A 15,510-nucleotide genomic window follows, 5' to 3' on the forward strand; every position below is an offset into this window, starting at 1 on the left:
ATATTAAAGCATACATTTAGGGGGCATTTCCGCCCCAACCATGTACATGTGTGCATTGGTATTGGTGTGACTTTTGAATTGATTTTTTCGCTCTATTTTAAACTGATTTGAAATTTTAAAAATTGCCTGCACATCAGCATCAAAATACCTTTCTAATGATATATAACTGTTTATACCTTAGAAGTATAGTTTAGCCGTAAAAGGGGTGTAAAGGAAACATGATTGCCTATTTATATAATGATTACAAACAAAAAACTAAAGAGAGAAAACACGTTAGTAAGATTTTTTTTTAGTTGGGCTTCCCATGTATACACAAAGTTCTCTTCTTCTTCCTATCAGGCACTGCGACGGTTTATCGATTTGGGCCGACACCAAAAAACTTCTCCACTTGACTCTCCCCAGAGCTAATTTGCGCCAGGTTCTCACTCCGGATGCAGCCATTGGTGTCGAGTCGAAGTATTCTTTCACTGAAGCCTCGTCATCTATGCATACAACATGCTCAAGACAGCGCTTAACTATGTCTATATCGTTAAAAAGCTCGCACAGTTCGTCATTAAGTACACCTTCTTTGGTACCACGCAAACAGGAACATATCGAGCCCTAACCGCCAAAATAACGTAAGCGACATTTTTTTCAAAATTTTCTTTTTGATACAGAAATATTCCTAGAGCATCTAGATACATTTCTGCATCAAAAAGAAAATTTTGAAAAAAATGTCGCTTACGTTATTTTGGCGGTTAGGGCTAGATATGTAGATCTTGTTCTCTCAAAAGTACATAAAACCTTCACATCTTTGTTCGTCATCGCCCACGTTTCCAAGTCATATAAAAGAATGGGCATGATATGAGATATGTAGTGCTTTTCAGTTGCTTACCAAGCCCAAAGTAGCGTGTATTGGATCCAGGAGTCTGAGCTTACTAGTCGCAAACATACTGAACGTGATTATTAAAAAAACTGTAGGGCGTTGAAATGCGAAGTCTGATTACTTTGCAAAACCCACGAAATCACAGATTACAAATAACTATGCCATATTTAAATACTTATCAAATAGCACAACAAAGAGTCCATGTTGAGCCACGACTTAAAAGACACTTTACCAGCAATCTACTTCCACTTCTACTCCACTTTACTTGGCGCTCAGCTATTCACTTCCTTTGTAATCATAAAAAAGAGTGGTTTATATATTATATATTACGTAGTTATTAGGGTGGTCCCTAAATGTAATATTTTTCCACTCAAATAATGATTAATTTGTGAATTGTTATTTTTTGATCAAAAATAATTATTATCTTATGAGTTTTATTTTTTGACCAGAAAAAGGATTTTTTGGAAGTTTTATTTTTAAATAAATAAATAAATAAATATTAAAAAACAATAACTTTTTTATGAAAAAATAAATAAAACTCCAAAAGACAATCAGTTTTTGATAAAAAAAAATAAAAAAAAGATTCCTTTTTGGGATCCAAAAAATAAAACTCATAACATAATTAAAAATAATAATAATGCTGGAAAAATTAGTTTTATTTTTGATTAAAATATACAACTCGACATATGAGTATATACACATGACTATGTATTTTCGGTGCGACTAATAAAGATCAAAATATAATTATTAATTACATTTTTTTATTTTTGTTTATAGATATCTATCGGTCAAAAGTTTTAAATGGTCATCAAAAAATATAGCTTTTAATATTTTTCTTTGAAAACTTTAAAATAATATCTTTTTTTGTCCCTGATTTATATTAATAAGTTTGAATAATGCATATGTCAAATTTATCAGATTTCAATTAAAAAAATTTGTCGAATTTTCGCGATATTTTTTCTTTGTAATTTTAATTTTTTCAAACCCTGGCAGCGACCACTAAAAATTTGTTGCAATTCTTGTGGCTGATACTGTAAGGACCACCCTAGTACTTATGTATGTACGCACATACATATGTATTTACATATGCGGTATGGGAGTGGCGTGCTGCCGGCATAAACTCAAGACACGCTCCACTTTACAATCGAAGAAAATGGAAGTGCGAGTAAGTACTTGTAAGTATTTGGCGGGCGTTTTCCAATTCCATTTTCAATCTCATAGTGTGATTGCTAAATGTTGCCACAATAAAAAATGAAGAAACAACATACATAAACAATTCAGCAACAGTAGCAAATACGTAAATGGGGCTGCAACAGATTTTCGCCGATAGCAAATAACCATATTGCATTGAAAACAAAAAGATTAGGGCTATTCGCGATTCGGTGCATAAGAGCTGACAAATTTATGCAATTGCAGAAATACGCCATGGATTGTGAGCGACCTTTATTAAACTGTCATGGTAAAGCTTTTGCAAAACAATTTTTGTGCATCAGCTTTGGTTTTGTTTATGAATGCAATGCATAGCATTTTTATGCTATGGATTTTAGGTATTGCAAATTTGTCAAGCCATGACAAATGCAAATGCGTGTATTTTGTTTGTGTATTGCAAATAATTTGCAATACAAATTTGCAATGCAATGATGCTAGGCCATTTGCACCGGATCGCGAATAGCCCTATTGACTGTTGCTGCATTGGGAGCAAAAAACGAGACATAGAAAAGGAAATAATACGAGTAGGAACTAAAAAGCACCAAACCAATGGTAAAACAACAAGAATCGCTGGCAGACAATAAATAGTTGAGTTGAGGAAAATCTGTGCTTAATTTTACAAAAAAAAAAACAAACAACAAAACAAAGCCTAAATTTGAAACAATAACAGGAAAAACTTTATTGTACCCTTAGACAGATGTTAAGTTGAGAGTACATACATACATACGTATATATGTAAGTTATGTACTGCTGTACATAAATGATGAAACTTTATAGGTTGAAATGGAAAAGTTAAAGTGAATGTGGCAAGTTAAGCCGACAAACCGTCTAAAATAATCAGCTAGGAAAGTGTAATTCAGGGCAAAAAATACCTACATACATACATACATACATACGTAAGCATGCGAAAAGAAAAGTTGCTGACGAACGATAATGAAAACAATAACTTTATAGGAAAACTGATGTAAAGTGAAATGAGGCGCCTGCTGATGTTTATGAGATATGCCCATTTGCCTATATGCTAACTATCATAATTACTCGCGCAAGTACATACATATGTATGTACGTAAGCATGTATGTCAGTATGTATATACATGGAACAAAATGTGCATTTATGTTTTCACCGCTTCTAGCGTTCAGTTATGACAACAACAGCAGCAGCCAGTGGCAAAAGTTGGTTGAATTTTTATTGTTTTCTTTGCGCGCTTTTTGGTTTGTTGACTCGTTAACTCGTTGGCTGATTAGTTTTTTGATCGCATGACTGTTATCATAATGACTACCTTACATAGTTATTAGATTATTACTAACCGACTCTTTTGCTTTCCTGTTGGCTGCAGACTAACTAAAAGTCAGCGGTGCTGATATCGATGCGTTCTCACAGCAATTAAAATTCATAAGGATACACAGTAAAAAAATTAAACTTTTCTAAAAAATCCGGAAAAATTACTTCGTTACATATACAGTGACGAGCAAAACTGTAACATGGTTTAAAGCTTTTTGTTTCAGCCACCGCTATATTTCCAAGTTCTAACGACCTTCATACTTTTGCTGCATATTCTTGTTGGTACATCCCTACTCCCTCTCTCATAATGATTTGAAGTCAATACAACAACAATAAAAAAACCAGCAGACAAAAATGTAAATTAAGGCATTTTGCACTCACTCTCAGTTTTGCATTTGACAGTTATCTTTTACTTAGTTGGAAGTCAGATGACTTTTTTCTATATTGTAATTTATTGAAGAAGTGATCTCCAGTAAATACATAGTTAATCAGGAACCATAAATGTAAATAATAGATTTGCTGCGGAAAGGCGGAACCGCACGAAAAGTGGCAAAAAATTTTGGAATTTGCTACTTAAAAGTGTTAAGACTTAGAAAAAATATAGCCTGAAATGTTCCCAAGGACAAAGGAAGTATTTTAAAAAATATTACGGTACAATATCTTGTGAACTTAGAAGCAAGTAGCGATGCAGCCACTATTACGGAAGCGCTTAAGGTATTAAACTTTAATGCAAATCAATAGACAGCGAGGCGAAGAATTGCCAAATTGAGCGCGAAGGCATCATAAAGAAGAAAAAAGCAAATTTGATCATAATACATGTGCGAGTGTGGCAGCATTTCGCTGCATCGCACGAAAACCGAACCGTTGCCTATTGGGATATGTTAGGCCGTTCGGAATGCAATAAAAAACATATTTTTAAATTTCAATTGAAGGTTATTTGGTCTGACAAGACTAAATTAATCGCTTTCAATCAGATGGTCGGGCATGGTATTGGATCAAAGACCCAAATTAAGCCTAAGCGCATCATGTGCTGCAAACTGTGAATCACAGTGGTAGGATCTTAATTGTTTGGGGTTGTATTTCAAAAATTTTGTTGGTCCGTTAGTACGCATTATGCGTAAGGAACAGTATCTGTTCATATTTCAACAAAATTTGCAAGATGTAGTCGAAAAATGAGAGTTTCTGCTGAAAAATCACCCAAAACATACTGCATATGTTCGCAAAGACTGGATACAAAAGCAAAAATTTGCTAATTTGAAATGACCTCCACCAACCGCCGACATGAATCTCATCGAGAATCTGCGAAATCAATTAAAAGCACAGCTTACTAAGTACCTAAGTCCGTAAAATCGAGTACAAGAGCTGTAAAAGCAAACTAAGGATATACCTCCAGAATTTTTACAGAGATACAAATAAGATATGCCAAATCGCATCCAGGAACTGAAACAAGCAAAAGAGTACTGAACATTGTGTTAGTAGTTCTTTTTTTTCGTGCAATTTGTTAAAAAACTCTTAAAAATATATGAGTGCAAAACTGTAACATCTGCCTTAATTTACATTTTTGTCTACTGGTTTTTTTATTGTTGTTGTATTGACTTCAAATCATTATGAGAGAGGGAGTAGGGATGTACCAACAAGAATATACAGCAAAATTATGAAAGTCGTTAGAACTTGGAAATATAGCGGTGGCTGAAACAAAAAGTGTTAAACCATGTTACAGTTTTGCTCGTCACTGTATGTATAAAGAGGATTCGTTACATAGAAAATTAAAAACAAAATTTTTTACAGATGCGCTAATCATTATCAGTAAAATAATTTAAATTAGCATTTAATCATTAATTTCGAATTTTTATTTTTTTTCGTTCAGAAACAATAGTTATTATCGAGTTTTATTTTCCACTTAAAAAATTATTAGCTATAAAATTTAAAAGGCCATACAGACGCAATTAACTGAAATTTTGGCCTGAAAATTTTGGAACTTATTTCTTTTATTAGGATGTCGCACAGTGTAAAGATCCCATATATATTGCGGCCAAAAAAAGAACGGGCCATCGTAAAGCATTGAAATTTGACATATTTAATACTTATGGAATTATTAAGAAATACTCAAAAAATTGACCAAATCCGTCAACGGATAAATAAAATAAAAATATCTCCAACCTTAACCATATTTGAGATATAATAATAAAAATTGAAATATAGGCGCGTGTAATGGATACCTACTACTGAAATAAAAATAGACCCAATCGACCTAATTCAACGCCTATAGTAGCATAACCTCAAAATTTTAAATGTGGTTATTTTAGTCCAAATGAGCCATTTGAATATAAAAAACAGTGTAAAATATATATGTACACATTTTATTTATCCGATATCTAACAAAAACATACGTTTAGGCGTACATATATTCAATTAAAACAAACTTATTCTAATTCGTCAGACAAAAAATCGCTAAAAATTAAAATTCAAAAAAATGCAAATTTCTGATAAAACTGAATTTTTATCTGTTGAATTTTCCTCTTCGTATATTACTACAGGCGTCTTTTTTTTTTGCTTTATAATTTCCGTTCCACAGAGAAAGTTGTATCGAAAGGTAAACATGTCTTTGTTGCATGTTTTTCGTGAAAATTTTTGGGTGTTTTCCAAGCGGCATTTCCTAAACTCTTTACGTCTTGTTTCTAAAGCATCCTCGGAGAGGACTTCAATGGGAAGGGTAAAATATTTTATAATTTCGCAGCCATGAACTAATATGTATATTGTGAGCTGTTGTTGGTTGGCATATATGTAATACCAGGAGTAGATATCTGAATATAATTTGTAAGTGTCATTTAACAATATTTTAAATGTCTCATATTTTTGCACATTCCACTACATAAGGATCGAAATATTATTGGTTATTGACCGTTAGCAGAATTCCGTTTTTTTACACAAGTGGAAGTAAATAAAAGCTTTTAAATAGGCTCTCTTCAACACACATTCCGTTATAAAATACATCACGGATTGAAGACTAGCGCTTACTAGCGCAAAAAAATTATATTTTTGTAATGCACAGACTAAGTCTTAACTAGAATGAGTACTGGAAATAGGTAGCAATCGTTTTTTCCAAAGTAAGATCTTTGATTTTAGATTTTTTTTTTCAAAATATCGTTTTTGAAAGTAACAGTTACTGATCAAAATTAAAGTATAGATTTAAAAAGCACCATTGCTATCGTTAATAGAAGATTCTATAATTGATATACACTAAATTTTAGTCCATTTTCATAAAAAATAAGTGAGAACTATTAGTTCAAAGTTCAGTTTCCAAACAAAAATATGTTTGCTGATATCACCTTAAAAGACAAGTAATTTTTAGCAAAAAAAAACGGCTTAATAAATATATATATATATATATATGTATATACATATATTTCATGATCCAATGATCGAATCTAAACCAGAATAGTATGGGACCACCGAGATACTACCTTTCCGATGCAAAAAGAATTATCGAAATCGGTTGACGTGGTCCAAAGTTATGCGGTAACATACATAAAAAAAAAAAAAAATATTCCGACGAACTGATAACCTCCTCCTTTTTGGGAAGTCGGTTAAAAAGCGGCTCGGCTTCAGAAAGTTGGGGAGCGATCGAGGGAATTTCTTCGGAAAAGTTCTGTGATACCTTTTGATTGAAGTATTTTCTACCCATCTGCATTAAAATTTCATTAGATTAGTTATCTTTATTTACATATATGAGTTTTGACCGCCTCGTAATTGCGCCCATGATTCGATGGAAGGGAAGTATGAGCATCCGAAAACCACCTTATAAGCACATTTACGAATGCTGCACCCGTTGCGAAATTAGAACTGGGCTTGGCAGTTTCAATGCAACTAAGGGATATTTGGTCCTACCGGCCAACTGCCAACCAACGCAATTACATATAGTGCTAAGCTTCTCATTCTCATTTACTCTTTCCCTTTTGTGTCCCCTTTCTTTTGTTCTGTCTTCAGCATCCAACTTCAAGACTTCAAATTGCAATTGCTCATACGAATTGTGTGGCTATGAGGATTTTCACAGTGCTTTGGGCTTTTATTTGGACATGACTGCAAAACTACATGTCTGTTGATAGACTAAGCCTAATCGGATCGATTTGGCTGGTGTGATGATTCATTCATCAGTCTAAATGGCTGCCCTTAGATCGAGAAACAAGAAAATTAATCTGTAATATTGTTAAAGATGGAAGTGACGCTCTCAGTGTGTTAAACTTCGCCTCATGACTTGCGCTGGTGCTCCCTGAGTGCATTCTTCAGCCCATCGAGACACGCGAGCAATAGAACCACATTTTTCTCTACAAATTATTGCATTTCAGCGAGCACGATAGAACAACTGCTGGGGAAAAATGCCGCCTTTAAAAAAAAAAAGACCAGCTTAAATAGAGTCGTGGAGCTTGAACTGCTGGTCGACATAAAAAAGAATGCGGTAATTTGATTAGAAACTTAAGTGACTTATATAAGGTTTCAAGACCGAAATGAAACACAAGCAAAACAAACACGGCGACCTATTTATGTAGTGGTCGAAGTCCAGAGCACACTAACTTTTGGAGGGAGCACTACCGAACAAAATTAACTCGAACAGAGCACTAGCACCCGACTTTGCTGCAGCTGGTGGCCTGCTGAATGCTTTAGCTCTTCAAAATAAGGATGGTCGAAAACATGCCTGACGATTAGAATTTTAGTGAGCTCAGCACAATTCGAAAATAGAGTGACCCCGCCATTTGTGCTATTTAAAGAAGGATAAGCCTTTTGGAGGTCTAATTGAGCTCCGTCCTAATTGGAAAGAACCAGCGACTCACTATCCTAGACTTTTTGAATGCCATTTTGAATCAAATGCTTGAAAATACGATAAGAACAGCTCTTTAACTTTGCATTTACTCAGGAACAATTTTTTAAATATTTCGAGGCCGATGACTTGAACCCCACCGTTTGTGCTGCATTTTGATACGCAAAGCGCAAAGCGAATGTTTCTGTAGGTGAGCGAAGACAAGTCAAAAGATACCCAGTTATCAAGCAAACAGGCAACGCATTCTAGGCTCAGTACTCACGTTACTGCTGACAGTTATAATTTTGAAAAAGTGGGCAATCGTCGTTCAAAAACCACACTCCATAAGAAGCTCAGCATGTACGTGTAGCACTTGCTTGTCTGCTACCATCAAAAGTGAGCAATCTCTATTATTTATGAAACAATAAAAATTATTTTTAACTAAATTGCATAAGTCGGGCGAGCAGTTCACTGGCATTATGCACAAATGCGATATATTTTACATATGTATGTACCTATGTACATAAGTAGACGCGGAAGAGATTCACGGCGTGCCCGAACATACGATACCGATTTACAGACAACAACATGCATACAGACGATTAAGTTTGATCATAAAAAAGAGGAACTCAATGCTACATTGTTATGTGGCGCATTGGAATGATGAAGTGAATGCTGTCACAAATGTTGACGCTGCAAGACAAAACAACGAATACAAGCCAAGCTTTAAAACAACCAACCAACTGTCCAACGACTCAGCTAAACAAAGTACATATGCATATAGTACACACCAGCGCTGTTGCGCCCCGACATAAATCAGGTCATACTCAAAGTAAAGCATGGCTCCCAGCGTAAATTTCGCGGCAGCGTTAACTATTGTGCTGCCGTTCTCCACATACATACCTCCAATGTTCGCCTCAGCCATCACCAGCTTCATATGGTGCACAGTGTTGCCAGTTTAGTCATTTTCCGGCTAGATATAGCCGGTTGCGATAGCAAACAGCCAGATGAAATTTGCTTTAGCCGGCAGCCGCTTTGCCGTTTTTAACCGATTTTGCTATAGGCCTTATTTTCTTAAAATTCACATACATAAGTTTTCATTTTTACAAGTTTAGCGACCCAAAACCTATTTGAAATGGCTAGCCTTATCTCGGAGAAAATTTTGATGCCGGACTGTGTTCTATAATATTGATAGAAAATTATAGTCCGAAAAGTCCTAAAATACTCGGCCGATTTCAATGATTTTTATTCTATTTTTCTTTAGTTTATTTAACGCTTATTATGTTTCTTTTATCAAAGTGTAGCTGATTGCTTAAAAAACACCATTTGAATCCAAATTTCATACTTTGTGCAAAAATTAGGAGAATTCTGCAAATGTTCAACAAAATTTTTAACTTTTTAATCACCATCTTTAAAAATTTTAAATTTTAGCTTAAGAAAGTACAAATTTAAGGTAATCAGCACATACTGTTTATTTTTGGCAATTTTATTGTTGAGGGCGCTCCGCTTTATTTTCCATATAAAAAATTGTCGAACATACTTCGCATGGAAAAAATGCGTAACGCCGTCATACAAAAAAAATGCCAAAAATCAACGGTAAGTCCTAGCTACTTAAAATTTGCACCATATTATACTAAAATTTAATAGACTATAAAACTACATACCACAATTTTTTCTAAAGATGCTGATTAAAAAGTTACAAATTTTGGTGAAATTTTACAGAATTTTCATAATTTTTGCACAAAGTTTGCAGTTTGTATTTATATGGTGTTTGTTAAGTAATTAGAAATATTTTCATACGAAAAAATTAAATATTAAATAAACTAAGGAAAAATAGCCAAAACTTGTTAAAATGTCGCATTACACTTTATATTTGGGCACAGTATTTTTTCCAAAGAAGGATGTAGCGTGGATTTTCTGCATAAAATTTGTGTTACGAATATCTTAAATTTAAGTCTGAAGTTTTATTCCATAAGTTTATAATTAATCCGTTTTTTATTTAAGTAATACGAACATGACTTCTGATGTGAAGCTTAGCTACGTATAACAACAGTTTCTTTTGTTAAACAAGAATAATTTGTAATGAATTTACCAGTCTCTGTCTCTGAATTTACTATGTAGTATTTCTACTTGTGATCTATTTAAATAAAAAATGTGAATTTTAGTTGAAACATTTGAGCCGCTTTTTTTTGGCCAATTTAGCCGGTCGGCCCAAAAAGTTCTGGCAACACTGATGGTGCACCATGCCATAATGTGACATGACAGCCGCCGCCACTTGCACTGATGCTTATATAACAGAATTTTTGTAGACGTTGCATGATGGGCTTACAAAGTTATAGACTTACCAGCGTACAATGAACTACCGCCCACTGCGCGTACTCCCGCTTATCCAGCAGTGTACGAGCAAATGAGTAAATATGTGTAAATTAATTCAATTGCATTCATATTGGACGATACTCGACTACGTTCTTGTCATGCAAATGAGCTGTGATTAATAGAATTATAAATAAATTATGCTGAATTGCCTACGATATGCGCTTGCGCATAGCTTTCGATTGGTTTGCTGTGGCACCTAATATGTATGTATATATGTATGCAATGTAAACTGGGAAGCATCGAACTGCATACATAAATACTCGTAGTTATTTGATGGGCCTTTAGTGTGCCGATCGCTTCAAATTATGCTAATGTCGGCGATTTAATAGCAAACGTTGGAGAGTGCATTTATGGCTCGCCATACAAATACGAAATTGTGCACATTATGTCCTAGCAGAAAAAAATCTAAACTAAAGAAACGAGTTTCCAGCTGGAATTCAAAATAATAAATGCATTTAAAAATATGTGCTTTAAAAAAAAATAAGCATACATTTAAGCTACTTTCACTACTTTAGTACTCTTTACCGGTACTATTTATAAATACTAAAAGTGCCAGTTGCGGTTTGAATTTGAGCATTTTCCAGAAATCTGAAACGTATTCTTTGGAGAGGTGAATATTCGGATAGGAAGTGTTAAAATAATTCTACCACTTTCTCATTTTTAAACTTACCACAGATATCGTTATGGGAGTTCCAGTGTGCCGTTAGTATTCCCGTCCTTTTTCACATCCCTTATTATCCACAATACCCCTACCGATGGCTCCGAGCTAGTATCGAAACTCAACTAATTGATAGCCGCCAATCTATCCTATCGTGAATACCGTACGAAAAGCTTAAAGATTTCCAGATTGCTTAAGTGCTTCACAACAACAGTGTAATTAAAATAGCAACATAGGACATACTCGAACAAAAGGGAGCAGCTCATTTCTTATAAAGAGATCGTAAGTGGTATTAGTCGCATGTTCCTTTGCGTCTGATTCCGGAGTCATCTTGGATTAGACACATTTTTTGCAGGGGACCTATAAGAATCACACTGTGCATTTGCTTTGTGTTCGCGGAGTTGATTGAAATGCAGGTATGGCAATGTTATGGCTGTCACATGTGTGGAATAATGAATTATATAACTGTGCCTAACGGTAATGCGATAATCATAAAGTATTTTCGTTAATTTTGACCAATTACAATTCTGATTCGAAAAGCATGTTTAGATTAGAAACATTATGGACTCTTGTATTCTACATTGTATATGTTACCGACTAAACCCGATATTTGAACAAACTACCCAGTGGGAAAATATAATGTATAGCATTCGAATAAAAATGTCAGTAAAACAACCCTTTTCACATTCGAAAATGCATTTTTTCCCCCAGGGCGATGTCCTAAGAAAAGTGAGGTCAATTTTGCATTACCTAGTATTACTAGTAATTTTGCATTACCTTGGCGGCCGCTGTGGTGTAGCGATAAGCAGTGCGCGCTTACACTCCGCAGTGCCTGGGCTCCATCCCTGGTCAAAGCAACATCGCAAAAATATAGAAAAAAGGTTTTTTCTTAACAGCGGTCGCCCCTTGGCAGGCAATGGCAAACCTCCGAATGTATTTCTGCGATGAAAAACAGCTTCTCATAAAAATACAATCGCCGCTCGGAGTCGGCGTAAAACTGTAGGTCCCTCCCCTTTGTGTGACAACATCAAGGCGCACGCCACAATTTGGAGGAGAAGCTCGGCCAAGCACTAACATATGTGTAAGCGCCAATCTATTATTATATTAGTATCGAGAAATGAATGTATTTTAAAATTAAATTTTTTTTAACTTTTTTAATACATTAGAATGCTGATTACATAGTTAGCAGTAATATAATCGAGAACTCATAAGAAATACATTATATTTTTTATCACGCATGTAATGCATTACTACTTTTCCGACTGGATAGTTTTTCCTAGGCTAAACTAATTCTACCTAGATCCTAGATTGTGGACTGCGTAGTTGGAGTGGGACTGATGACGGTTATTTTTTTTTAAGTGCGGCCGAAGGCCACTTATAACGTGTCCTATCCACGTTATGGCTAAATCAAAATTTGATAAAACAAAAATAAAAATAAAAAATTAGAAAAAACACAGCACCAATAATAGCCACCTTTTAATCAAGATTAATTTCCACGGGGATGATCTAGATTATTTTTGTGAAAGATGCAAGAAACGTAGTTTGCACTACCTTACATAGCAAATCATCTTTATTACTAAAGTTGGCATTAGGCTCATTGGTATCGGACATCTGCGTACTTAACTACAGAGAAGGAACGCCGTGTGCTGTACGGGAGCTTTCTCTGCAACACCTGGTACTGCTCTGGATACACTGACTAACGCCACGTAATGTCTTTGTCCGCGCGCACCACATTAAAGGTCTGATTATGCATACTTCGCATAACTTCGCACAACCATTTGTACCAGTGCAATCAAAATTTAACTTAAGAAAATGGGAAGAAAAATCTAAACTTAACAGATCCCTAAGTTTTTAAAAGTTCTGCTAATTTATGTGTAATCGAATACATACAAAATACATGCAAAGTACATACGAAATTACAGTTTAAAGTTTATGCGAAGTATGCATAATCAAACCATAAGGCTACTTATAGACATAAAATAAATCGATCTTCATATGATGCGGAGGGAAGCGAGACGGAAATTGCTGGTGGCAGAGATCTGGACAAAAGTGTATTTTCAATGCCACCAGGGTTTCCTCGTACATTCGACAAACGGAGTAGCCGACAGAAACAAGATGAATATTTCGCTCAGCTATGATTTTTATGAACTTTCATCGAGCAGATGAGACTGCGGAGAATTTGAGGGATTGCTGACTGGTCACGCCATTGGCGGGGTAACAGTTATAACCACAGCGCTCAACGTTACAGCTTTAGTGTAGGCTATTTCAATGAAGCGTAGATTTTATTGGAGATTATAACAGTCCGAGTATACATAGACTATGCGAGCTGACTATTTATGCCACCAAAATTAATTTCGATGCGCACGCGGTTTCCGAAATATTCGCAAAAATGTGACGTCACTTAAATTAATTTTGAAGACCCTAAATAACACCTAAGTAGCACCTAATTGCTGAGTAATTTTTATCAGTTTTTGGAGAAGTGGGTTAGCTAGCGTGACGGGCGTGCCACTTCGTACAATATTGTTGAATTGAGTTCTTAAATTTAACATAACTTTTTTTAAATGTACATACACACTCGCTCGCAAGTAACTCCAATAAACCTACGCAAATATATATCACTTTCAATAATATGGATTTTTATTCACCTCCGAAGGCAAAGATCAAACATTTCTTTTTATGTTTATACTTTATTGAATATTCAAAATGATTTAAATGCCACTTCCATTGCTCGTAGTAAATATTTAGGTGCACATAAATACAGATATTTATTACCCAAAACAAACACTTAGGCACTTTGCAATATTTGCGAATATAATTCAGAATGTGGCGAAGAGCATAATCATGAATTTAAATAGAAAACCATAAAACCGTAAAAGTCGTGCCACATAATACATACATATCTGTACGTGCTTTGGTATGTACATTAACGTGGTCCAAACATGTATGGAAAACAAAAAAAAATTGGTCCCCAAAATTCGCGAAACAGTCTGTATTTCAGGCGACTTTATTAAATAAAATAGGAGTGTACTCGTCCTTAAAATTAGCCAACATTCTAGAAAACTTTGTATGGGAAATCATTTGATACTATTTCTCAGCGTGCTAGAATTCCAGTACAGCGCCAAAATTCGTGCGTTAGAAAGTTAAAAATTCTTTTACAAGAAATACTTACATACATACATATATAAAATTTGTAAAAAAAATTATGGCATTCAAGGTGAGCACGATATAATTATTCACGAAGCATTTCAAGATGATAAATTGAAGTTGTTTGTGGTTTAAAATAAGGAATGAAGAGGACAGTTTGTTCCTACAGAAGCAAAGGGAAGATGTTTTTTTTTACATGGCGCTGGAAATATAGAAAAGGCATTGGGTTACACCATTTTTAAAGCCACAATTTCTCGATGTACTATTAGGCGTTGCAGAATAGAATTTCGACAAGTTTTCGCACGTTGTGAATTAAGTGAATCTTCTCTAGAGAGTCGCTCACTTGCATTGGGAAGGCAGCTTTTTGCAATATATTACAATATTTGCAATATTTATATGGAAACAAAGCCGTAACAAAAAGTCTTTGATGCAGTTCTGACCAGTGTTGCCAGAAAATGTTGAGACTTTAGCTAAAAAAATTTTTTCATAGCCAAACAAAATAGTTAAAAATATTTTTCTTCAAAAATAGCTAAATAAATTAAATAATTAGATTATTATAACGCAAACCAATATGAACCTAAATATTTACATACATTGAATTGGAGTAGTAAAACACCTTATAATTGTGACTAGTATATATATTATTAAAATTCCTAAATATAAAAATATCCTTGGTTTAGTTTCGCATTTTATTTCGATGAATCAGTGAAGACATCACAATATGTAAGGGAAAACGTTATGAACAAAAGTAGGCGATTGATTATAATTAATAATTATTAAAGAGCAAACCAGCGATTCGACTATGGGCCAGATATAGGAAGACTGCGTTTTTAGATTTTTTCAAATTTGCAAAATATGATTACTTCAAAATATTATTTAAAAAACTCAGTGCAATGTAGAAAAACCTTATGCACTCCAAGTTAAAGAGAAAAATCTATAGAGCTAAAGCTTATTCAATTTTTTGGTGCTTTAGGATAAGTAGGTATTGAAAATATAGATGTTAAGGACTACTATACACTCGACCACATCCTCGTATTTCACCCTTATTACTTTATAAGCTTAAAAAAATAAAATTAATTAAAAGAGCATTTTCAATACCCATTCGTCCTCGTAAACCAAAAAAAATAAAAAATTTTATATCCACAGATCTCTCTCTTTCATTTGGTACCCATATTGATATT

The 15,510-nt window shown here is 34.4% G+C and overlaps 1 protein-coding gene across 1 annotated transcript in view; it reads right to left on the reverse strand.

Annotated features, from left to right (window-relative positions):
• The window catches only part of egl (Egl_like_exo domain-containing protein), a 46,517-nt gene that overhangs the window by 6,241 nt on the left and 24,766 nt on the right, over positions 1 to 15,510 (reverse strand). The window lies entirely within an intron of this gene.

The sequence above is a fragment of the Rhagoletis zephyria genome, unplaced genomic scaffold (assembly GCF_001687245.7).
Source record: "Rhagoletis zephyria isolate East Lansing unplaced genomic scaffold, Rhagoletis_zephyria_1.1 Rzeph_scaffold_00029, whole genome shotgun sequence".
Lineage (NCBI taxonomy): Eukaryota > Metazoa > Arthropoda > Insecta > Diptera > Tephritidae > Rhagoletis > Rhagoletis zephyria.